The 25,930-nt window shown below is 47.0% G+C and overlaps 1 protein-coding gene across 2 annotated transcripts in view; it reads right to left on the minus strand.

Annotated features, from left to right (window-relative positions):
• The window catches only part of LOC126547914 (tachykinin-like peptides receptor 99D), a 915,613-nt gene that overhangs the window by 306,851 nt on the left and 582,832 nt on the right, over window positions 1-25,930 (minus strand). The window contains exons 5-7 of one of the 2 annotated variants that reach the window (XM_055063611.2): window positions 3,581-3,688; window positions 1,429-1,474; window positions 1,308-1,361 (exon numbers count right to left, since the gene is read on the minus strand). The exons of the other annotated variant lie outside the window; for it this stretch is intronic. The gene's annotated coding sequence lies outside the window, so the exon portion shown is untranslated. The remainder of the gene's footprint in view (window positions 1-1,307; window positions 1,362-1,428; window positions 1,475-3,580; window positions 3,689-25,930) is intronic. 2 annotated transcript variants of the gene reach the window in all.

Below are 25,930 nucleotides of genomic sequence, written 5' to 3' on the forward strand. Positions count from 1 at the left end.
TCCTTTATTTGTAAATAGTGCTCCCCCCCCTCCCCCTTTCAAACTCGTTCGTTCCTTCAATGTTAGGCGCCACGTTTGCTACATTGCGCAGCGGCCCTTGTCGGGTGTCATTGCGCTGCAAGGCATGCGTGCGTGGCGAAGTTACAGGTGGACCCGCCGCGGTAGTTTAGTGGCGATGGTGTTACGCTGCTGAGGTCGCGGGTTGGATCCCGACACCGGCGGCCGCATTTCGATGTGGGCTACATGGAAAAAACAAAATCCCTCGCGTACTTATATTTAGGTGCATGCTAATAGAACACCTGCTGTCCAAAATTAATGCGGGGTGCCTCACTACGGGGTGCCTCATAATCAGGTCGTGGTGCTGGCGCGTAAAATTCTAGAAATTAATTAATTTTAATATCGATATTTAATAACGGAGCTAAGAAAAGAAGATTTTAAATGAGCAAATATCAGGATCGCTTATAGAGACGTGCTGGTGATTTTTTATCCCGAGTGTTTAATGCTCGCTTCAAACTGAGCGCACAAGTTTTGTATAGACGCTTAAGATGCAAGTTGTTTAGATGAAACAATAAACAGAAAAAAAACGAAGTACTTGTTGAAGAAATTATTATTGATGCTGAAAACCCCAATGATGCTGGTTATTATACTTATGCACCCTACACCCGCCGTGGTTGCTCAGTGGCTATGGTGTTGGGCTGCTGAGCACGAGGTTGCGGGGTCGAATCCCGGCCACGGCGGCCGCATTTCGATGGGGGCGAAATGCGAAAACACCCGTGTACTTAGATTTAGGTGCACGTTAAAGAACCCCAGGTGGTCGAAATTTCCGGAGTCCTCCACTACGGCGTGCCTCATAATGAGAAAGTGGTTTTGGCACGTAAAACCCCATAATTTAATTTTTTTAATTGATACTTATGCACCCGCCTTCGTATGCTCAAAACGGGTCCATATAACATCGCAGAGAGCGAAAAACAGAAAGTGGGGGAGGGCGCAGTTATCCTCTCTACGAAGAGTTAAGGTGAAGCACGTTTTATAAAATTAGTATCCAAAAATATAGCTGATCGAACATGGGTTCGTTTTAACACAAGCAGGAAACGGCGCGTTGAAAGGGCCGTAGCTAAATTAAAGGGCCTTTCGGGGACAAGAAATCCTTTGTACCATTCTCTTGTAGACAGGTTGCTGTGAAGGCGTTGAGGAGGAAAGTACCTAGGCTACCAATAATATATTTCCAGTCGTAGTTCTCTAATGGTTTTGTCCGAGATATTACAAACGCCTACAAAAAGTAATCCATGAAGTGGTACCTCACTTACAAGAGTGTGCGTCTGGGTAACAAGCGTTCCAGCCGATGAAATGGAAAATTAAATCTGGAAATGGAAACGTAATCTTGTTAGGAAAATAATAAAGAAAGGAAACACTGGCAGACGCACTCACCGTTTATGAAAGCAGTCCGTGTTTGTCAGGGCGCGGACGGGTATAGCTAAAAAAAAAAGTGCCAATAATTATGCCCATTCCGATTATTTCAAGCAAAGTACGCGCACTGTGAACGAAGCCTGACAAGATTCTCCGATATATGAATAGCAGCTCATGAACGAAAAGAGCGATGGCATCTTTATATCTTGTCGATGAAAAGCAGCTGTAAGCAGGTGTTGGAAAATGCGTGGTCGCTATAGTCGTGATTACTAAGCCTACGATGGCGCTCAAAGAAATGCGTGTTATGTGTTTTTGTGAACTGGTGATAAACCTGCGATAAACCTGCTGGCTCACTTTGCACTATCGCACTTTTGCCTCATAATGGTACGTGTACTTGCGCATGTGTCCTTGTGCGTGCGTACATATATATATATATATATATATATATATATATATATATATATACATATATATATATATATATATAAAGGAAACCGAGGGGCCCGAGTGATGGCGCTGGCTAACAGTCCCAGGGTTATTTCGGGTAGCAGATATAAATACCGAAGAAAGTGGATGGGAAAACAGCGCCGCGGTTTCTTAACTGGTAATTGGTAGCTAATTGGGGTTCGCGCGGTAAGTAATAATGCAATTGGTAAGAGCATCGTACGCATAATGCGATGACGTGGGTTCGTGTTCCACCTGCGGCCAGTTGTTTTTTTTTCATCCACATTCATTTCCATTTATTTATCATTTCTTTAATTCAATTAAGAACTGCGCATAATTACCGCCAAGCATGCATGCTCTCCTTGGTGACATTGTTTGCTGGTTTCTCATAATATATATACATATACACACACACACACACACACACACATATATATATATATATATACATATACATCAGACGCACTGCCATCGTTCACTGGCAGCAAGATTATACTTGTATATTGGAACCTTCGGCAATGACAGGAATTGCGACTTAAGTACATCCCTCAGTTCGTCCTATGGGTGTATTTTTTTCACTTATATAAGGAAAACACAAAAGGCTGGCACAGGCATCAAATCGGTGAGCTGTCCCTGCCTTCCGCCCCCACCTGTGTATTCGCGGCACCCCGTGAACGTGCGACGCCTGGCATGCCCAGATCAATATTGACACTTCTACGACTTCGAAAACGTTTTTATGCAATTAGAAGGCAAGCTGCATGAGAGGAAATAAAAACCAAACTTCCCTCATGTTCATGCCTTATATCGTTCGCAAATCTTATTTTTTTCTACTAAACATTCGGCCCGGTTGGACCAAAAAATAGAAAATGTCGCTTGCAAAACCCCGCTGCATGCTCGTTTCGCTGTTATAGGCGTGCACAACACCATTTGTTACTGCCTCGTTAAGTTACGAAGAAAGCAATGTTTCAGCGCCAGTTTGCAGCTGGCAGCTGCCAGAAGGGCCGATTGTACTGGTCCACAATTTGCGCCCTTGAGCACTTGAGTCACACACGCAAAACTGCGTAGATGTCGTTTGTTAACTGCTGCAGTATGGCACTTGTGGTTGCTGAAGAGATTGGTATTTCGAAATCGCAGCTATGAAAACACTTGTCCCAGATCAAAGTGCCACGTGTATTTATTCTTTTCTGGGTGACTGGATTACACCCACTAACAACTTGAAGCTATCACTTAACGCAAGATGCGCCCGCATGCTTAGAATTTACTGGAATGTTATCGATGGTTCTATCTGTTGTCTGTTGTTACTGAACCTCGTGTAATCTGATTGTATACGCGACGCGAATTGCGTAGTACTTTCCGGAATATGCGCGGGCACCAGCGATTACTCTGGAACCTCCGATGACTCATGTATAAAAGCCGACGCGCTTGACCCGCAGTTCAAGTTTCCAGGATCGCGACTGTGTTCGCCGCTATCGTTGTGTTTTCAGTGTAGCCTGTTTTTGTGGGCACAGGTTCGCCCAATGAAAAGTTAGTTTCGTCATTCACAGTTTTGCTACTGTGTTCTTTACCGTCACTACTACGTGACAATATGCTGACTCATTATCACGGCTGATATCTATATATTTACAAATTTATGTCGAGATCATGGTACGTATAGTGTGGGTTTCTTTTATTCTGAGCAATTATGAAAGGATACTGCGTCTGCGTCAGTGCCAATTAATACATCTGTTACCTCGCTTCCATCGAGACGTGAGGCCATGGCGAGTGAAGAGAATGTTCTACAGCACAGGTTTCCAAACTTTTTGAGGGCCAGATTTTCGACCAGTGGTGGTGTCGAGGGCTGGACGATAAAAAAGTAAATAAATGTTAATGAAAACAAATTAGTAAATATAAGGTACGGTAGGGCAGTAGACGAACAATATTATTAAAATTAATTCAACTGACGCGCGCGCGCTCGCTGATGCGAGGCCAAGAGGGCAGTGCCCTCTTGCCCTCGCACCGGCACAGCTTCAACCGGCAACGCGCGTAAATCATGGCTGGCTCACACGCGCAGGCACTGCAATTCCAGGCATTTCCACAAGTGGGTAACAGCGGTAATAAAACTGCTCGTGAACTGCTGGAGGCACGCTACGTCAAAAAGAAAGTCTCCACGTGTGTGAGTAATATATCAGTCACGTTGTATGATACTGAAGTGCACTTGTTTGAAGCACAGCCGCAGCGGCAGAGATAATCCTCTTCAATGTCATGTCACAGCACCTCTGTTGCGCGTGCCCAGGAATTGCCCCCATCTTCAATTTCAATTAGTCATTTGGCTGTTGGCGCTCTGCGTGTGTTTCTCCCTGGCGTGTGTCTTTTTAGTGCCCTAAAAATCAGGCTTTCCAATTCGCGGAGATTATTTAGCCCTGCTCTTAGAGAAAGAGGTCAAGGGGAGCACACACCTTACTTTCATCGTGGCCATGTACTGAACCAACTGTTCTTTACAAGGTTGCGGTAAAGGAAAACTAGCAACTATTTCAGCGGGAGACAGGAAATAATGAGGTATAGTTATTCGAGACGACAAAAGATCGCCAATGTGAATAAAAGGGACTAACACTACGAATTGAACTGCGAACAAGTCAAAGCGGAGAGAAACGCGCTTCTTTCTCCTTTCTATGTTTGTCGGTATGCGATGTATGTCGAATTGGCACGCACGATTTAGTGTCTGACGGAACGCTTTAAGGCTCCAGCGTGTTTATAAATCTGAGCCAGAGCTGTACACTTTGATGTAATAACGTACGACGTTTGCAATCTGCTTTTTCTGGTTAGCCTTCTAGGTAATGGTGATGCTGCGAACGGGATTTCTCCCATTCACAGCATAAACATCAGCGAGACCGGTGTTTGCCTAATGATGCATCTGCACTCTCTCTTATGTCTCTTATTCATTACATTATTATCGTAATGAACTTCACTGCACAAGAAAGGGCTCGCTCTCAGTGAGACCCGCCGTGGGGGCGTAGTGGCTATGGCATCATCATCATCATCATCATCATCATCATCATCATCATCATCATCATAATCATCGTCGTCGTTGTCGTCGTCGTAATCATCATCATCAGTAGCAGCAGCAGCAGCAGCAGCAACCTATTTTATATTCACTGCAGGACGAAGGTCTCTGCGATGTCCAAGTACCCCTGTCCTGCGCTGACCGATTCCAACTTGCGCCTGCGAATTTCTTAATTTCATCACCGCACCTAGTCTTCTGCCGTCCTCGACTGCGTTTCCCTTTTCTTGGCACCCATCCTGTAACCCTAATGGTCCACCGGTTATCTAACCTACGCATTACATGACCTGTCCAGCTCCATTTTTTTCTTTTAAAGTCAATTAGAATATCGCATATCCCCGTTTTCTCTCCGATCCAAACAACTCTTTTCCTGTCTCTTAACGTTACGCCTGACAATCTTCGTTACATCGCTCTTCGTGCGGTCCTTAACTTGTTACTCACAGGGGACCCTGATCATGAGAAGGAAACTTGCAAAAGAATAAAAATGGGTTGCAACGCATTTGGCAGACATTGTTATATCCTGACTGGAATATTACCATTATCACTAAAAGAAAAGTCTGCAATTAGTGCATTCTACCGGTGCTTACATATGGGGCAGAAACTTGGAGACTAAGTCTGCCAAATGCGTTCCAACCCATTTTCATTCTTCTGTAAATTTCCTTCTCACGATCAGGGTCCCCTGTGAGTAATTGACCTAAGTAAATGTATTCCTTCACACACCTTAGAGGCTAGCAGGCGATCCCAAACTCTTGTTCCCTTGCCTGGCTATTCATGATTATCTTTGTCTTCTGCATATTAATCTTCAACCCCACTCTTACACCCTCTCTGTTAAGGTCCTCAATCATTTCTTGTAACTCGTCCCCAGTTTTGCTCATCCGAAAAATGTCATCTACAAACCGACAGTTGCTGATATATTCGCCATTGATCCTTACTCCTAAGCCTTCCCAGTTAATTAGCTTGAATACTTCTTCCAAGCATGCAGTGAATAGCATGGGAGACATTGTGTCTCTTTGCCTGACCCCTTCCTTTACAGGTATCTTTCTACTTTTCTTGTGGAGAATTAAAGTAGCTATGGAATTTCTGTAGATATTTTCGATGATATTTACGTAAGCCTCCTGTATTCCTTGATTTTGTAATGCCTCTACGATTGCTGGTTTTTCTAATGAATCAAATGCCTTTTCGTAATCTATGAAAGCCATATAGAGACGCTGATTGTACACTACAGATTTCTCGACTACCTAATTGATTACATGGATGTGAACCATTGTGCAATATATTTTTCTGAAGCCAGCATGTTCTCTTGGTTGACTGAAGTGTTGCCCTTATTCTATAGGAAATTATCTTGGTGAATGCATTATTCAATACTGGAAGTAAGCTAATTGGCCCATAATTTTTCAATTCCTAAACGTCTCCCTTTTTGTTGATTAGGATAATGTTGGCATTCTTCCAGTTCTCTAGGACCCTTGAAGTCGTAAGACATTTGGTATAAAGGACCGCAAGCTTTTCAAGCATGATGTCTCCTGCATCTTTGATTAAATCGACTGTTATTCCATCTTCTCCTGCCACTTTTCCTAGTTTCATGTCTTGTAAGGCCCTTCGAACTACATCGATTGTTATAGAAGGAGTCTCTGCAACCTATTCATTGCTGCTTCGAATGGAGGTATCGTGGCTGCTCTGGGTATTGTACAGGTCAGAATAGAATTCTTCCGCGGCTTTTACTAAATCTTCGAAATTGCTGATGAAATTACCCTGGTTATCTTTCAGTACATACATCTTGGCTTGTCCTAGCCAAGTTATCTTTTTATTCATTTCATGGTGCGTAAATTTTTTATTCCTTTCTCAGTGTTTCTTACGCTATATTTTCGGATATCCTCAATTTTCTCCTTGTTGATCAGTTTTGACAATTCTGCGAATTCTATCTGATCTCTTGAGTTGGACAGTTTCATTCATTGTCGTTTCTTTAGTAGGTCCTTCGTTGCATGGGAGAGCTTACCTATTGGTTACCTTGGTGCCTTGCCTCCCACTTAATTGCTGCCTCTGGAGCCAGTCTACTTACGGTTTCATTCATTGACTCCATGTCATCTTCCTCTGGCTGTTCTAAGGCTGCATATTTGTTCGCAAGTACCAGCCTGAATTGGTCTGCTTTTACCCTTACTGCGTCTAGGTTGGCCTGTTTCTCCTTGACCAATTTTACTCTTTCTCTCTTCATATCGAGGTGAATCGTAGGCCTCACTAACCTATGATCCCTGCACTTTACCCTACCTAACGCTTCTACATCCTGTGCTATGGTGGGATCGGCACAAAGAATGAAATCAATTTCATTTCTTGTTTCACCAATAGGGCTTTTCCAGATCCACTTTTTGTTGCTACTCTTTCTGAAGAAGGGGTTGATTATTCTTAGGTTATTCCTTACCGCGGAGTCTACCAACCTCTATCCTCTCGTGTTTCTAGAATCGACGCCATAATTGTCAATTGCTTGTTCACCAACCTGCTTTTCCCCCACTTTTTCACTGAATTCGCCCATTACTATAGTATACTGAGTTTGCACTTTTCGCATCGCTCACTCCACATCTTCATAAATATGATCTACTTCATCGTCATCCTCATGATGACTGGAAGTTGGAGCGTAGGCTTGTACTACCGTTAATCTGCCCCTATTATTAAATATTACTGCGACTACTGCTACCCTCTCATTAATGCTGTAGAATTCGTCAATGTTGGCCGCTATGTCCTTATTGATTAGGAATCCTACTCGCTACCGCTTCGTATCTGGTAGTCCTCTATAGCAGATGACGTGGGCATCAGCACTGTATAAGCCTCACCAGTTCTTCTAACCCAAAGAGGGCTGCTAATCTAGCTTCACTTGACAGAGTTCGGGTGTTAAATGTTGTCAAGGTCAGTTTCCAGTGGCTATGGCGTTGCGCTACTAAGCCCGAGGGCGCGGGATCCCAGCTGCGGCGGTCTAAGTTCGATGGGGGTGATACGCAAGAACGCCTTTGTGCCATGCATTGGGTGCACGCTAAAGAAACCGAGGTGGGCAAACCAGATCCCCTCCCCCCCCCACCTACAGCTGCCTCAAAATACAATCGTGGTTATGCCCGTGAATCCCTAGAATTTAATAATAATTCTTTTTTCTCAGCGAGAACCGAATATCTACCCTAATCCATGAAAAAATTCAGACAAAATGTAGTTGTATTTGACTACGATTCTCTTCAGGTGTCTAATTTAAACGTACATCGTATAGGAGAAATTGCGAAACTACACTAGTCTATTATCAATATTTTTGTTAATTAAGTATTTATTGACCCGTTCGCAAAAATTATGCGCGCCAAAGCACATAAGCCACCTGTGAAAGTAGTACTTGTGTCGCTAGCACAATATTTTTATCTAAATTATTCATACTTTAATTCTAAAGAAATTGTATCCTTTGTTTTCAGTGGATGAAGGTAAACGGCCCTAATTTTCTGCATGCATTTCATATATTTATAACTATGCTTTCTCAACGGAACTCATCAAAGAAGCTGGCTCGTTCATTGTAAGCGCTATAGCGTTTCGCTTTCACATCAGCCTAGATAAAACAAGGAAGGCGTAGCACGGACGGGTGAAGTCCAATCTTACCGAGTCAACATCGACCGGTGGACGGTTCTGTATATGCAGCTTTGACAATCCCGTTGCTTGCTTTTGCAAACGTTTGGAGACCTCAGAGCGGCTTGTTTAACAAACGTCTGCAGGGGCCTGGAGGGAGCTGAGCTACTGTGGCTGCGGATTTTATGGCCTATAGGTGTATTATGAACCATGCAGGCCCACGTGCAGAAATGTGACTATCAGTATTTGATGCTAGGCAGTTGGCAGGAAGTCATCGCTTATTCACGCTCTGTCTCGGTTCGGCCATTTATTTTGATTTCGACTGCTTATATCTTGGTCCACATGTGCAGACATGACAATTACAGCTGCTGCTATGGTTTGGCGTCGCGTTTAGCAATGCCTACGTTTTCCGCGTAGGGATGACCGACACTGCAGCATGTTCCGATTGCGACGACGCTTAAACAATTCGTCATGTTCTATGCCAGCACCCGCAGTACAGTGTTGGACGACCAGTTGGGCTACAAGCCTCTGTCGGAAGAAAGAATTCTGAAACATAGACACGACTTAGCATCGCATCAGAAGACCATGCAAGCGCTACTGCGCTTCTTGAGATCGACCAGCCTGTGTGAACGGCTGTGATTGGAACGCCTTTTCTGTTGCCTTTTTCCTTGTTTTTGTCTTATCTCCTCTCGCTCTTTGCCGTCTTTACAACCCCTGTATACCCTACTGCAGTTCACGGTAGCAAACCGGAAACTCGCCTCTGGTTAACCTTCCTGGCTTTCCTCTCTCTCTTTCTCTCTCTACACAGCTGCTGCTAATATTTGAGCTGACGCGAATATCTTGTGCGAAGCTTTCCTAACGTTACACGTCAGTTCTGCACCTTTGGATGTCTGTGTACGTCACTGCCAGGCAACAGACAGCTCACATCGTCGCTCAGCCGTTCCCAGTGTTGCCAAGCCCTACCGGGGGACCGACGCCACAGCCCATCGGACAGGTTCGATCGACATCTCGCGAAGAGCGACAGCTTCCCCTCAGAGCACCACCAGGAGGGAGGTTCGCTTGTACAGATGTCTAGCGGCGCCGCTAACGAGAAGCTGCGTCGGCCAGCGATGTGTTCGCATGTTGACGCTGCCAAAGAAAGCCGTTGAGAGTTGGGTGGCCCTGGCCTCCGACGCCCTTATCACCCCCCCCCCCCCCTCCCGCCCCAATCCTCCTACAGTGTTCTCCTCTATCGATTCACCGTACCTGCGTGAGTGCATCTGCTTACGCTCATTTCGCGCGCCTAAAACTTGCGCCTCCAACTAGACCAATGCATCCGTATACCTACAGTGCGCTCTCGCAGCAGCATGGGAAGGCGTTCGCGTCGGCCGGTCGTTTGCACTTCGTTGCAGGAATTTCCAGGATGCCCGCAGCTGTGGGGTTCACACATTTCAACTTCCACTTCCTATCTCTCGCCCTTTCTTTTTTTTATTGAAGTGAATATTAGGAGAGGTTGGCGCCTTTATGGTGGCACCGGCTACTCCTTGTCACTTGGCAAACGAAAAATTTGCGTACAAAGGAAGAATAGCGACACAAAATATAACACTCAGTAGAACACCAGATCAAAAAAAAATGTACAGTCCAGCAGTACATGAGTCGCAAAGTTCTGTGCACTAGTTCAGTCCACGTACGTATATATAAAGTCAGATGTTTTGAACAGCCAAAACACACAACACGTGTAATACACTGCAAGTACAGAACATAATTATACATGTTGCGTAAAAGATGCGATCACCCCATAACCCAATTATGAACCACGAACAACGTTTATGTAACTCATTAACGTACTCGAATCATCTGATACTTAATATTTTCCCAAAATGTTGGTCTCCTCAAAAAACGCTTTCAGAGCAAGAAGTGCTCTTTTTTGAAGGCCCGCAGTTGGCCATGGGCCAAGTATCTTTTTACGAGTGAATTGTCTTCGGTCTAATATAAACAAATTAGCTTGCAGTACCGTTCTTTGTGTATCGTATTTCGTGCATTCGAGAAGAAGATGATGCACATCTTCGTCTGGATGACCACAAGAACACTGCGGACTAGAGATACGTTTTATCCTGTAAAAGAAGTGTTTCGTAAATGCAGTACCAAGACGAAGCCGGTGTACCAATGTTTCAAATTTTCTGTTGTCTCTTAGAGTTTCCGGCATTGATAAGTTTATACATGGGTCTTATTTGTCCGTTGGTGTGCCTTCCCCGTCCTATAGGGTATAACGTCGTCCCTTTAGACGAAGGGGCCACTGTGTGAGCTCGAAGGGGTGGCACGTGCGGTTAAATGGGAATAAATGTGACTGTTCTGGGACACCGCAGGCGTCAGTATGTTCATGAGCCCCATCTCCATACAGTTTAATTTAATTTTTTTCTTTTTTATCCTTCTCTCTCTCACCTATCCCATCCCCTTGCCCCTCCCCCAGTACAGGGTAGCCAACCGGAGATAATCTCTAGTTAACCTCCCTGTCTTTCCCTTGCCTTTCTCTCTCTCTCTCTCTTAATCGCGTGAAGCTTGCTGCATGAACTATAGTAAATAAAGAAGGAGAAACAGAAAAAAAAGACATGAGCTCGCTCCCACTGGAGGCATGAAAGAAATACCTCGGCCGGAGCTACCATCGCAAATAAAAGGAGCCATCATTGTCTTGTTTTCTTTCGAATTCTTTCTTTTTTAACTTTAGACTTGCCCATTCTGTACAACGGTGCTTGGAATAAGCTTCGAAAATGTTTGTTCTTCAATAAACAATTACTGATAAGAAAGCGAGTGAAGGGGTATTTAGGTATTATTAAAGAAAAAGTAAAAGAAATCATGAACAAAGCAGCGCATTGTTTCACAAGCGGAATCCCTGCCACTGATTCAACTGCGGTCGAAGGACATGGCATACGCTGTATTAAAACGACCCCCCCCCCCTCCCCTGCCCTTATCATTTTTTACTTCTCCGTGAGCGTTCATAACATAACATCACTCGATCGAAAGTTCTCCCCCATTGTGTTTGTCCATTAGCAGCACCTTAGGCAATGCACAATCAACAAAAATTCGTAGCTACATTTCTTTTTCGCGTGAGAAATTTCTACGTATTTCTACGTTTTAACCAAAGGAAGGACTAAACCAATTTTTTTCTTGCCTTCAATTCTTGTAGAACTGCTCTTTTTTTACATTACTGGCATTTACCAGCAAGAATAAATTGCACAAAAAACACGCAGGCGGCTGGTTTATTTTATTACAGCTGTTGAACCAATTTTCGACCGGCACTGTACCCCCAATTCCGGCCCCGTGCAATACTTTTCGTCGATTTCTTCACGGGCCAACCAGTCTTTCCGTGTGGCTGAGTACATGTAACTCAAAAGGGAGCTTTCACTGTTCTTTTAAAGAAGAATAACACTACAGGAAATAAACAGTTGTGAAGCATGAAGCAAGCGGAAGGGAGGCTGACGCGAAAGCCACGTCCATTGTGCGTCAGGGGGGGGGGGGGGCTTCACTTGACGTACGCGAGCGCAGGCGACGCGGACACAACACACAATAAGTACGTAACGCAATTCTGCCCGTGAAAGAGATGTTGGCACATAATTCGGTTGATGGGCTCCAAATAAATAAATAATATATAAGAGAAGTTCTCCCTCTATATCTCCGTATTCTTTCCCTGCTGAACGAGGCGCGGGAGAACCTTACACTGCACCACCATTTCGGCGCTTTAGATGGCGGGGCCATGTAAATGTAAGCGTGCCCAGCGTACTGCGTTTTTTTTTTTTTTACTTTTCCTGAGTTACCGGCTGCTGCCGTATTTAGCTTTCCAACACAACGTGCTTCTTTCAACTTTCTGGCCGTCGCTGTTTAAGCGCCACATGACGCAACTACTTGGGAGTGCGGTGGTGGCTGCGATAAGTGCACGCGCACCACGGAATAAGAAGGGAGCGATAAAAAGGACAAAAGTGGGGCGTATATTTCCTATATCGTCGAGCATCATTAGGTCGTCATTGCATCTGACATTCGCGGGCAGCGGTGCTTTGTTAACGTCCTTTTGTCGGCCTTGCAAGCTTTAGGACGACTCCGCCGCGGAAAATGCAAATCTTGCGTAGTTCGCGTTTAGAAAGAGAGAGCATTTGAAGTAGTTTCTACAAAAAGAAAAGCGTCCAGCGCAGTGCTTTGCTTGCGCTTATCGGTCGACGGTGCCACGCTATCCTTTTAAACAAACTTAGGCAGGGCTTTAAGGAAAAGATTAAGTGCAGGATTGGTGATGGAAAACAAGCGCTTGGCGTTGTCAGTGCAATTCATTATATCACTCGCCAGCCGGTGCCGCGGCAGATTCGGTTAGTCAACTTTAATAAATTAAAATGACAGCAAAGTTTGATATGGAAATGCTTACGGTTTAAAAAATATAAAGGGGAGAGCTTGAAAAATCTTCAACACCTCAGCACTACATATAAATGTTACTTTCGGGGAGCTTTTTCAATCTATAGCGCATAAAGGATGAGGATTATCAGGGAATTGAAAGATGAAAGGCTACGCTATAGGCTCTGTAGGGAGATAAAGTCATTCAGGTTCGGGAGCGAGCCTGGTGCTGCGCATTCATTAGCGAAGGTTGCGCTCCCCCACACTACTCGGCAAAATATTATCGTTCCCCTTTCACATCCCTCTCCCCACAACCAGACCCCGCCCTTTTATTTTGCATGTGCGTAAAACGAACACTGGTTCATCGAAGCGGCACCAACTATTCCTGGCATCCTAACGGGAATAGAAAACAAAAGAGTACTATAGCACTTAGGCAAACCTTCAGCAGCACAGAACTGTTCGAACATTCCCCTTGAAAGGCCGCAGTTAGTATACGACGCATACAAGAGCGGCACTTGACTTGCTCACGCGTAGGCAACAGTTTTTCTACAGCATGTGCTCATTCAGCCCATATAAGATTGTCCGCAAATGCTTCCGATATGCGTGAGCCGCAAAGGCAGATAAACGAAACAATTTTACCGGCGCAAACACCTTTAGCTGCTGTATAGACGATGAGAGGATGCTTTCACCACTATTCGTCGCTCCAACGTGGCGGGGACACTTGGTAGGCAAGTAGCCGTCCCAGCCCCCAATTCAAAAAAATTGTTAAATAACTTTTCAATCACAGGATTTTAGGATCATGTTGCAACGGTAGTACTTTAGATGCTCGCCGCAGGAACTGGACTGGAAAACTTTATTGTGGTCCTGCAGGACGCGCTTAGCGCGCATAGCGGGCGTCTCCTACCTAGGGACCGACGGGCAGTATACCTGGCGGCCGCTTCGCGGGCCTGCTGGACGGCCCATTGTTGGCCGGCGAGTAGTGAGCTTCTGAGGGACTTCTCCCACTTGTCCGGGGTAGAGTCGGCAAGAGCGTCTCTATATACTCCCAGAGCATGCGTGCGAGTGTCGCCGTGACTCCGCACGAGGGGCACGTGTCGCTGGGACAGAAAACGTGTAACTTGGCGGGGTTTGGGTAGATGTGCGTCTGTAGTAAGCGTAGAGTCAGCGCGCCTGCGGCCGATAGAGCAATTTACGCGAATTTAAAAACGGCTCCCGCTATTGAGATATTCGTTGTCGGAAATTTGACTTTTCGCACTGATTCCGAAACAGCGCGCACAGACGGCTCCGGAAGCGCTACTCACTTTATACTCGACGCTGTCACGACGCAGAGCCGCTCACCGCTGTGGCGCTTGGGGTGATTTATGTATCATCAGTTGAAAATGTTAGCCACAAGCACAATATGTCACCGGCTTCTCGACAATTAAAAATTGCTAAGTGACTGAAGGGTAATAACTGGTGAAGCAAAGGGTTTCAGCTTTTGAGCAGTCTGCAGCCAAACAGGGCGCAGTCAACTGTAAACAAACAAACAAACAAACAAACAAACAAACAAACAAACAAACAAACAAACAAACAAACAAACAAATAAATAAATAAATAAATAAATCACAGTCCACATAATCCGAAGCGTGGACAGTAGACCATCTTCCATAGGGTTCGCAGGCATATCACAGACACTTCAAGGGTAATCACTTTAAACAAACGAATAAAGGAAGAAAAAAGAAAGACGGTGTTGGTAGCATGGACGCTCTATTCGGAACACTGAAATTCCGCCATATTGTCAGGTTTTTGCAACGGCGACAACTGGAGCCAATTAGAAAGGCAGTAGCAGCTTTCCGCAGGCCAATGAAGTTGTCGAATTTGACAACACAGCAGAGTGTGACATTTGTCCAGCGTAGCAGCCCCGCTCAGACATCCCATCCGTCGTCGCGCGCCAGTACCGCAAACGACGGTCGGTCGCTGGCAGAGGAGCATCGCGAGAAGCGCGCGTACGCGGAAAACGCATTACATGACGTAGAGAAACTATAAACAACAAGGCGGGAAGCATCACGTGCTTCCAGCTCTCTTCGCGCGCCCACTTTTGGAATCAAAGCGGGAAAAGCAAGCTTTTGTCGACGAATATCTTAACGAATGCCACATTTAAATCAACTTCCGTGGCGCCTTCCTCATGCAATGCTTCCATTCAACGTGGGTGCTAAAACATTGTAGTTAAATAGTCAATTAATCAACTTTAGTTAATCAGTGAAAGGAGTGCGGCAAGTATTCGACCACCTAGTGGCCTCCGCGCCAAAGATAGGAATAGTAAGTTAAGCATCCTCGCATGTGTTTCATTCTTTCTTTGAAATATTTGTTTCCATTAGAATAGATCACCCACAAAACCACATAAACTGCTAATAGTTCTGGCGCAGGCAAAAAGCCCATTTGGTGCAGCAGCAAGCACTTTTGCAGTAGGATCCAACGCACGTAAACGTACCATATATGGTGCAACTTTTAACTGATATAGTCGGTATGTTGTGAAGACGGGCATGCGCGAGGCTTACCTTGCAAGCACGGTCAGGAAAGCACGCTAGGCTCCTCCACACCGCGACGCCCAAAGTGCGCTACGACCGGGCTCGTCGATACAGCGAAGGCGCCACGGACAGATCGTCAACAAACGCGGGATTATTATTAACCCAGGATGCAACATAGTGCGACAGCCACAGCTTGTGGGCAAAGGGTCACCGCAAGACCGATCGAGTAAGCGCGCCTGTACTGAACATGACATCATGCAATATACTCATATCATGCCATACACATTAGGGAGTTTTCGAATAGGGGCTGCAAAAATTTTGCGGTCGCAAAAAAAAGAGAAAAAAAAAGAAAAACGAAAAAAAAAAAAAATGAAAGCGTCCCCGCCACTGCACATGTGCGAGACGCAAACAGGATTTTGCGTTTGCGTCGGCTACTCTATTTCACCAAAATAGCGCATCGACCCAAACTCGACGCAAAAGCTTTGCGTCAACGAATACGGCGGCACCCATCGAAGTAGCGGCTCTCGCCGTGGCCCGTGTACCACAGTCTACCTCATTCGCTAATACCATTCTTAACTATGCACCGTGCACGAGCGATTCTGATCGCAGCGGCTCTTTTGAAAAGCCCCGCTATCACCCATAAACATCGAAAAAGCTTACCTTTAAATCTAGACTGTGACATCCTCCTTCGGCAAAGTCCGCGGTACCACGCTGGTTCGATGAACACCGGAATAAAGCGTCAGCAAGATGGTACCGAGACACTACATTATACCTTCGTCAGAATAGAGTTTCAAAAAATAATTATTGTTCGTACGAAACTCTATCTCCGTCAGAGAAAAATGTGTGAATGACAAACCGGACGACTTCGACGGGCGCATAGACTTTCTCACTGTATATACTAAGAAACGCTTTGGATGGGCCTCTGCTTCCTTCTATGATGATAATGATGGCGCGCTGTTGGTTCTGATTTCAGTTTTGCCAGCTACTAAGCATAAACCGAAGGAGGGTTTCGCTCTTATGCATGCTTTGGCGCAGGCTCGCCGCAATTTCCCTCTAAAATGCCGTTTGATCCCTCTCGGCGCAGTTTGGTGAAATTTGCTCAGCTGTTCCACTACTGGTTAATACCATCAATTCGTTAGGGTAAATACTAGAGACCCCGGCGGTGCTATTAGAAGTCAGAAGCATGTCATATTTTAAAGCGATGCATACGTCTACCCCCCATAGCGCTTGTCGTGTTCATGGGCAAAAACTCCACCAATCACAGCTGGAGGCGCGCGCCACTGGGTTCCTTGAGCACCACCAGATGGCGATCGCCTCCACGCATCCGCCCCAGCGGAGGCGCCGGCCGTGCGGGGCAACAAGGCTATGTCGGGGAAAAAAAGAACCAGAAAGCTCGCCTTCGTGCATAGCGTTCACCGCAAGCGTTACGGTTGCACAAACCGCATTTGCCGGGAAGCGGTAACTGTAGCATACGAAGCAGGTAGTGACGTTACTACACTTTCATAGGTAAAAGAAAAACCCGCCTAGCGACTGGTTTCATTTGTGTTCTGATAGTGTTATGGAAAGGCTACGCATAGTTAGGACTCCCAAGGAGCAGCGTGAACATAATAAGCGGCGACGCGATTACTAATGTCAATATGCACAACAGCGTCGTGCTCAGGCTAGGCAGGACGCAGCGGCTCCTGCCCAAAGCAAGCCACGCACAGTTAGGAGGCCTGAAGAGCAGCGCGAATACGATGAGCGACGAAAGGAAGAACGACATCAATATGCACTACGTCGTCGTGCTCAAGCTCGGGAGGATCCAGTTCAAGGCTACGTCCCATGGAGCCTATTTTTTTCCAAGTTAGCTAATGCGTCACGACGCGTTGTATTGTTTCTCTGGGGAATCATTCGTTATGCTGTCATCGATAGGTAAAGTTTTCCCGCTCTTTCGCCCCCTAGATTCGAGTGGATCGAAAGATCGGGTAATTTATCGATATGTGCCCGTCGTGGCTGTTTGTTGACAAGATGACGAACCTAACATATGCGATAATGAAGGCAGGTGGCACAAGGGTGATTCTGCAGCGATTGCGCTTATATATATATATATATATATATATATATATATATATATATATATATATATATATTATTACGATATCGTCGCGCGATGCTCAAGAGACGAGCCGCCGCGAGAACGACGAAGTTGGTTGTTGCCTTGGCACGGGCGAGTGTCAGCCTGGCTGCCTGGCTCCAGTGTAAATAGCGTGTAAATAGCCTCTTTCGTCTGTGTCTTTCCACACGTAACATTCTGGTGGAGGTCAGCGATCCCCGCCCTCACCACGGAACTCCGAAGTGGTCGGCACACCGAGCTTGTCACCATGCCTCCCGGTGACGAGCCCGCCTCTGCAACGGCTTCGGCTTGTCCGACTGTTCCAATAGTCACGATTGCCCCACATCGTGACCCAGGTGTGTTCTCTGGCCTGGAGGGACAGGATGTCGACGACAGGATCAAGCTCTATGAACACGCCAGTGCTAATAACAGGTGGGACCCAACGATTATGCTCGCCAATGTCATCTTTTATCTCGGCGGCACCCCACGCGTGTGGCACCAAACGCATGATGACGAGATAACCAGTTGGGACAGTTTCAAAGAAAAGCTACGGGAACTGTTCGGCGACCCCACTGGGCGCAAGGCTGCCGCGAGAAAGGCTCTTGCGTCTCGTGTTCAGTCATCTACAGAGCCATACGTTTCCTACATCCTCGACGTCTTGACTCTATGCCGTAAAGCTGACGATAATATGTCCGAAGCAGATAAAGTGGCACATGTGCTAAAAGGCATCGCCGACGACGCTTTCAATTTGCTTGTTTTCGGCAACGTCTCGACTATCGACGCCAATATAAAAGAATGCCGTCGCCTTGAATAGGCTAAGAGCCGCCGTATCTCACACCACATTACGCGGCTACCCAGCACTACTGCAACGTCAACATGTGAGGGCCGACCGCGTCAGACCACCACCTGTGAAGACGTCACCCGTATTGTTCGCCGCGAATTCGAGGCCGCCTGTTCGCCACCTTTCTCCACGACGCCTCCCGATCCGCCAGCAACCACCATTGCGATGATTCAGGCCGTCGTCAGACAGGAATTTGAAAACATGGGTCTGAACACCGTCTGTTCCACGTCTCGACCTAGCGTTCCCCAGTTATCTAGCGGCCCTCCTCGTCCCCGGCCGTCCTTTTCTGCCACATCTCGCCGCAACCCGTCTGAATGGCGTACCCCTGATGACAGGCCGATCTGCTTCCACTGCTGTCGCATCGGCCACGTCGGCCGTCACTGCCGCAACCGATGGCCACCACCTCCTCGGACTTACGCCACCCCTTATTTCCGCACCTTTGGACCTTCTGTACCCTATGCCACCCGCCACGAACCCACTACCGCTGATGACCCTGCTCTGAACCTTCGCTACAGCCGCTCGCCCTCACCTCGACGCCACCAGTCTCGTTCGCCCCAACCCCGCCGCTTCTCTTCGCCGCCTATCGCGTCCAGGACCCAGCCGGAAAACTAGGCACTACAGCTTCTGGAGGTGAAGCTGCGTTGTCGACCCTGCCCTCAAATCCTCTGCTCACGTTACCTACTAACCGAAACCTTCTTGACGTTGACGTTGACGGCTATCCTGTCACGGGACTCATCGATACAGGAGCACATCTTTCTATTAAGAGTGCTGCCTTCCGACGACGGCTGAACAAGCTCCTCACCCCAGCGTCGGCACGCGTCGTCCGCGTTGCGGATGGCGGTACTGTGCTTATTATTGGCATGTGTACGGCACGTGTCAGCATCGCCGGCCGCCATACTCCTGTCCTCTTCACAGTAATTGCTCATTGCCCCCACGACCTCATTCTCGGCCTCGATTTTCTCTCCGCCCAGTCTGCTCTTATTGACTGCTCTTCCAGTACCCTTCGCCTTGAGTTGCCGATGCTCGCAGAACCTTCTGACGCACCCCACTACCGCTTACGCCCCACCGGCTTTCTTCGCCTGCCGCCAAAGTCCATAGCCTACATTGAACTGTTGTCTTTCCCACCAGTTCCTGATGGCGAGTACCTCGTCACTCCTCTGCCCGACTTCCCTATATAGTATGAAGTCACCGTGCCTCACAGTATACTTACTATTACTGCGAACCGCACTCGCATGCCTGTCTGTAACTTTGGATTGGCAAAGCAAATTCTACCGCAAGGTATTTGCCTTGCCACCATTGATTGTCTCGGTGACCAATACGTGGCAGCGTTATCGACCGCTGGTTCTCGCGAGCTTAGCATGCCCCTCGCGCCAGCCTCGGGCGTCAATCCCAACATAAAAAAAAAATGGTTGCGACGCACCTGTCCTCTACGCAGACTAAAGAGCTTTGCGAAGTATTATCGTCTTACCGCGATATTTTCGACTTCGACGATCGCCCTTTAGGCCAGACGCTCGCGGTCAAGCGTGGGATTCTTGCTGGCGATGCTGCGCCTATTCACCGACGACCGTATCGAGTTTCTGCGTCGGAACGCCGAGTAATTCAAGATGAAGTGAGCAAAATGCTCGATAAAAACATCATTGAACCTTCATCGAGTCCCTGGGCGTCACCTGTGGTGTTGGTTAAGAAGAAGGACGGCACGTGGCGCTTCTGTTATAGAGTACCGTCATCTGAACAACATTACAAAGAAGGAAGTCTACGCGCTCCCACGTGTAGACGACGCCCTTGACTGCCTGCACGGTTCCAGCTACTTCTCGTCTATTGATCTTCGGGATACTGGCAGATTGCTGTTGACGATATGGACAGAGAAAAAACCGCGTTCATCACACCTGATGGCCTATACCAATTTAAAGTAATGCCCTTTGGATTATGCGACGCCCCTGCCACCTATGAGCGTATGATGGACTCCTTGCTCCAAGGTTTCAAATGGTCCACATGCCTCTGCTACCTCGACGACGTCATCGTGTTCTCGCCAACGTTCGATACTCACCTTGAGCGTCTCACAACTACACTTAATGTATTTCGAAAGGCGAAGCTGCAACTTAACTCGTCCAAATGTCGTTTTGGCCACCGACAAATTACTCTTCTGGGCCATCTCGTTGACGCTTCCGGAGTACAGCCTGATCCCGAGAAATCTTGCGCTGTCCAAGAGTTTCCGGTTCGGAAGACAGCCGCAGTTTTCTAGGGCTTTGCTCGTACTTTCGTCGTTTTGTTCCAGATTTTGCGATAATGGCTAGGCCCCTAACTAATCTTTTGAAGAAAGGCGTACAATTCTCGTGGGGTACTGCAGAAGCCGCTGCCTTCTCTCGTCTCGTCACTCTTGTAACCTCACCACCCATTCTCGCCCATTTCGACCCTGATGCCGCTACAGAATTACGTACAGATGCCAGTGGTCATGGCATAGGTGCCGTCTTAGCCCAGCGTCAGCGTGGCAAGGATAGCGTTATTGCTTATGCGAGCCGCCTCCTAGCACCATCGGAGCGCAACTATTCCATTACGGAACGAGAATGCCTTGCTGTTGTCTGGGTGGTTGCGAAGTTCCGTCCTTACCTTTACGGTCGCCCTTTTTCCGTAGTCACTGACCATCATGCTCTCTGCTGGCTCTCATCGCTAAAAGATCCTACAGGCCGGCTTGGTCGATGGGCTTTGGGGCTACAAGAATTTTCATGTTCCGTGGTGTACAAGTCTGGCCGCCTGCACCAAGACGCTGACAGTTTGTCGCGTTACCCTGTTGACGACTCTGACTCCTCCAATATTGGCAGTGCTTCTTGCGTATTCTCTGTATCCCAGCTGCTTCATTTCGCCGACGAGCATGGCCGTGACGTCTACATCAGAGCACTCATCGACCGTTTTGAACACTCTCCGGCGGATGCTGCTCTACGCCTCTTCGTCCTCCGCGACGGTACTCTGTACCGTCGTAACCTTCATCCGGACGGCTCCGAGTTCCTACTTGTAATACCTAAACACCTCCGCTATACCGTTCTAGAAGAGCTTCACGACGCACCAACGGCAGGACACCTCGGCGTATCTCGAACCTATGACCGTGCACGTCGCCGTTTTTTCTGGCCGGGCCTTGCCCATTCCGTACGACGTTACGTCGCCGCTTGTGAACTTTGCCAACGACGCAAGAAGCCTTCCCAGCTCCCCTCTGGTTACCTGCAGCCGCTCGACATCCCTGCCGAGCCCTTCCATCGTGTCGGCTTGGACCTTCTCGGCCCATTTCCGTAATCCACATCAGGAAACAAGTGGGTTGCAGTCGCGGCGGACTACGCGACCCGCTACGCCGTAACCCGTGCTCTTCCGACCAGTTGCGCAACTGATGTTGCGGACTTCCTCCTACATGATATCAATTTGATGCATGGTGCTCCGCGTCAATTGCTTACAGACCGTGGCCGTACCTTTTTGGCCAAAGTCATTGACGACATCATGCGTGCCTGCTCATACAGCATAAATTTACCACCTCCTACCACCCCCAAACGAACGGCCTCACTGAGCGTTTGAACCGCACCCTTACAGACATGCTTTCCGAATACGTTTCAGACGACCACCGTAACTGGGAGCTGGCTCTACCTTACATTACCTTTGCATACAACTCTTCCTGTCTCGAAAGTGCTGGCTTTTCCCCGTTTTACCTCTTGTATGGCCGCGAACCGGCGCTACCACTGGACACTGTGCTTCCGTCCGCCACAGCTTCAACTAGCGATTATGCCTGTGATGCAATCGCCCATGCTGACCATGCTCGCCAACTTGCGCGCGCTCGTCTACAAGTGTCTCAAGACAAGCAGAAACAACACTACGACCTCCGTCACCGTGATGTCCATTTTGTGCCCGGCGCCCTCGTGTTGCTTTGGTCACCATCGCGTAAAGTCGGCCTTTGTGAAAAACTGGTTTCCTGTTACACAGGCCCATATCGCGTGATACGCAAAGTGACCGATGTCACCTATGAAATCGTTCTAGCCACGCCCACTACGTCCTCCGCTGTGACAACCAGTGACATTGTCCACGTTGCCCGACTCAAGCCCTACAACTCTCCATGCACCTTGGATATTTAACAGCACCGTGACGGTGCTTTTGCCACCGGGGGGTAGTATTACAATATCATCGAGCGATGCTCAAGAGACGAGCCGCCACGAGAACGACGAAGAAGTTGGTCGGTGCCTTGGCACGGGCGAGTGACAGCCTGGCTGCCTGGCTCCATTGTAAATAGCGTGTAAATAGCCTCTTTCGTCTGTGTCTTTCCACACGTAACAATATATATATATATATATATATATATATATATATATATATATATATATATATAGAAACTAGAATCCCGTAAGTAAGTAGCAAGTACAAGTAATTACCCTTGTGTTGTCCTGGGTGTATTTGTTTCTTGGCTTTTTATGATAGGATTATGATATATATATATATATATATATATATATATATATATATATATATATATATATATATAGTGGCTGGCTTCACACTTTCATTGATTTTTGAAGGCTATGCAAAAGTATGTATGAAAATTTCGCTTGCACTACGCCGCACGCCTTTTAGTGGACGCACTGTGGGAGGTAAATTGCGGTTAGAAAGTGCATAATTAGCGTAAGTACAATATTTACCATTGAAGAATGTTTTCTGTGTTCAAGGTGCACATTTATAGCGGAAGCTTGAAGAGAGTCGCGCTCTGAAGGAAGTTCCCTTTGTTTAATTTTTCTGCTAGGCTACAGTTCCGAGGTATACATACTAACACAGAAATTTCGGGAGGAAGGGGGGGGGGGGTGCGTTTCTTCCCACCCTTGACACCGCTAGAAGGAGGCTGCTGATGTTTCTTTGGCACCTTAGGATTTCAAGCAACGCGCTCGTAAGACTTGCCGTATTAGTAGTAAAGATATTGCGGCTGGTTACAGTTGGCGTCTTATGTGTGTTTTTTTTTTAATTTTTTTTGCGTGTGTTCTTAGGAGTAGAGTAGAAGTGTCACCTAGTTCCGTATTGACAGAAACACTAGTTTTGGTGACTGGGTCATCCGTAGCTAAGACCCATAGTCGCCCGCTACCTTCGAGAGAAAATCATGCATGGTGACAAGGCTACTGGAGCTTGACATGTTCCTCGTCATCCACTTGATAGCGCTCGATGACGGGTCATCCCTCGCGGGGATCCAACGTTCTCCTTGTTTATCTGCACAGGCCACTGTTTTCGACTGCGCCAATGTAAAGGTTTTTCTAAGGTAGAATAACCTGGACCCATTTATTATTACTTTACTCTCTCTTCACGTGTCGTTTTCTTCACGATATAGGCGATTTTTGATCGTCATAACTTGTAATGCAACTATTGCACTCCGGTTTCACGTAGTCAGCATTTAACTGGTCCTTACTTTCGGGTGTACCTTGCCGACCAGACTGCAAAGTTACATATAGTGTGGCCCGATACGTCTCTCTCTCTCTATAAACGCGGCAACCCGCTCTCCACCTTCATGTTTACGCGCTCTATATGGGCTTTGTTCCCAGGGAGGTCACTGATCGTATAACAGCGGTTTCTAGGCACAGTCGCGGGAGATAATTAGGCTCCTTCATACAGGTCAAAGACAACAGCAATTCTCCTGCACTGAGATGCAAACTACGCCACGTCTATGACACCAAGATTTTATTTGCGCAGTCAGAAGGGCAGTATAATAGATAATTTTCTAACCAGATGCTCTTCTAGATTGTAAAATCCGACACTGTGTATTATCCTTAGTACGTCATACGCCTCCCGAGCCACTTACCAGAAGCCTACAGTACGTATAGCCTACCACGAAGATATCTCTAAATGCATGCCACGTTATACGGAAAGGCTACTCGAAGTGTGCACACAAAACATGCGCAAAGATGCAGAATTTTCAGTGGAGAGCGTAGTGCATCCCGTACTGTGTAACAGCGCTCTAGGTCGTAACACGCTGAGCACTTGAGGGTGCTCACGCCGTTTTCCCGCTACATTCTCTATCGTTTCTTCCGTTTCTTTTTGCTGCTGAGGGTACTTAAAAAAATTTATGCTTCACTCGTAGCCTTTACATAGGCTCACACGTGCGTCTACATTGTAGCGCAGTAAAGCCGGGACTCAAGACGACACGCCGAGTTTTCCCGGCTGATGGCAACACAAAACCGGTCGTATATACCTGAGTGCCGTGTGCTAGCAACGCGGAGAGAGATGGAAGAAGATCGATAGCCCTACGTTCACGTTTGATACCGAAACATACAAAATATGGAAAGTTCACAGCCCCGCTTGTAGCAACAACAAAAAGAAAGTCGGTCATTCCCCGACATTTAAATCATTATACAGGATACACTTTTTACGAGGTGGGAAATAAAATGTACCTTTAACTTCACGCCCGTCCTTGTTCAATGCAGTTTCTTTTTCTTGCTTTACGCTCGCTTTATTCTCAGCACTTCGATGTCCTGCTAATGTAAACACCTCTTGCATTGCTTTTATACATACAGCTAGCGAGCAATGTTCAAGGCAACATTTTTGAGTAATGCAATGAGCAACTAACAAATATTATACCAAGTCTTTCCCGCAATTTAGCAAGAAGTCGTTTTCCAAAAATCTATCGTTTTGGTTCTTTGAATCAGCGCTGAACCAGTGCGTTCACTTTATCTCAAACCGATAATAATATACGGAAAATGATGGACGTTTAAATAGTGTATTTTGATGAAGCACTCAAAAAAGTCGCAGTTTCGACCGAAAGGCGAAGCATCGATTGCGATAGTAAATTAGCAGACATCCATACGAAGTAATGATAGTAATTTTATCGGCCATATCAACTTGTGATCATTCGCTTGCTAACTAAATTAACAAGCATGGTGTCAGCGCTCACAACAAACAAACACATCACACTCGATGACCTCAGACACTCGCTGTCTAAATACTGGCATGCCGAAACGCGGCAGCAGCAGCAAGCGAAGAGATGATTATGATGATGATGATGATGATTATAGTGACCTAAATAAAGGAAGGACGCTTGTAGCGAAGTGATCTTCGTGCTGTCTATCGTTTCAACGCAAACTGGGCGCGGAGAACATACAGCACGCACAAAGCCACGAGCCACCGACGCACCTAGACTCTGCTCCCTCCGCAGATAGCGAGATCGCTCTCAAGATACGGCCACGCGAGCGCGTGCAGCCGCCACATGCGCAGTTGCAGCCGGAATAGAAGGCTGCCCCCCCCCTTCCTCCTCACCCCCCGGTGCCTTGCGCGCGACGGAAGACGGCGCGCTTTCTCCCCTCTTTCCTCCTTTTCGCGCGGGCGAGATTGAGCCGCGATCGCACATACTTCACTCGCACATACAGCACAGGGCAAGTGGCCACAGTGTTATCGCCTTTGGACTTTATATTGAACATCACGGCGATGGTGGCGGCGGCGGCAGAAATGCGCCTGAAGTGTCCCTATATTTGCTATCGCAATAAAAGCGATAACACACACCAACGCAGTGTTAGTCAATTTTTAGTGCGAAACATTGTTTCATCGGCTTCCGCTGGGTGTGCACTTCATCGACCACGTGTTAAATAAAATAGAGCACGATGAATCATCTTCACGTAATTGGGATGAACCAGATGAAGACATCGCACACGGGCTGTTGTCTC

The sequence above is a fragment of the Dermacentor andersoni genome, chromosome 1 (assembly GCF_023375885.2).
Source record: "Dermacentor andersoni chromosome 1, qqDerAnde1_hic_scaffold, whole genome shotgun sequence".
Lineage (NCBI taxonomy): Eukaryota > Metazoa > Arthropoda > Arachnida > Ixodida > Ixodidae > Dermacentor > Dermacentor andersoni.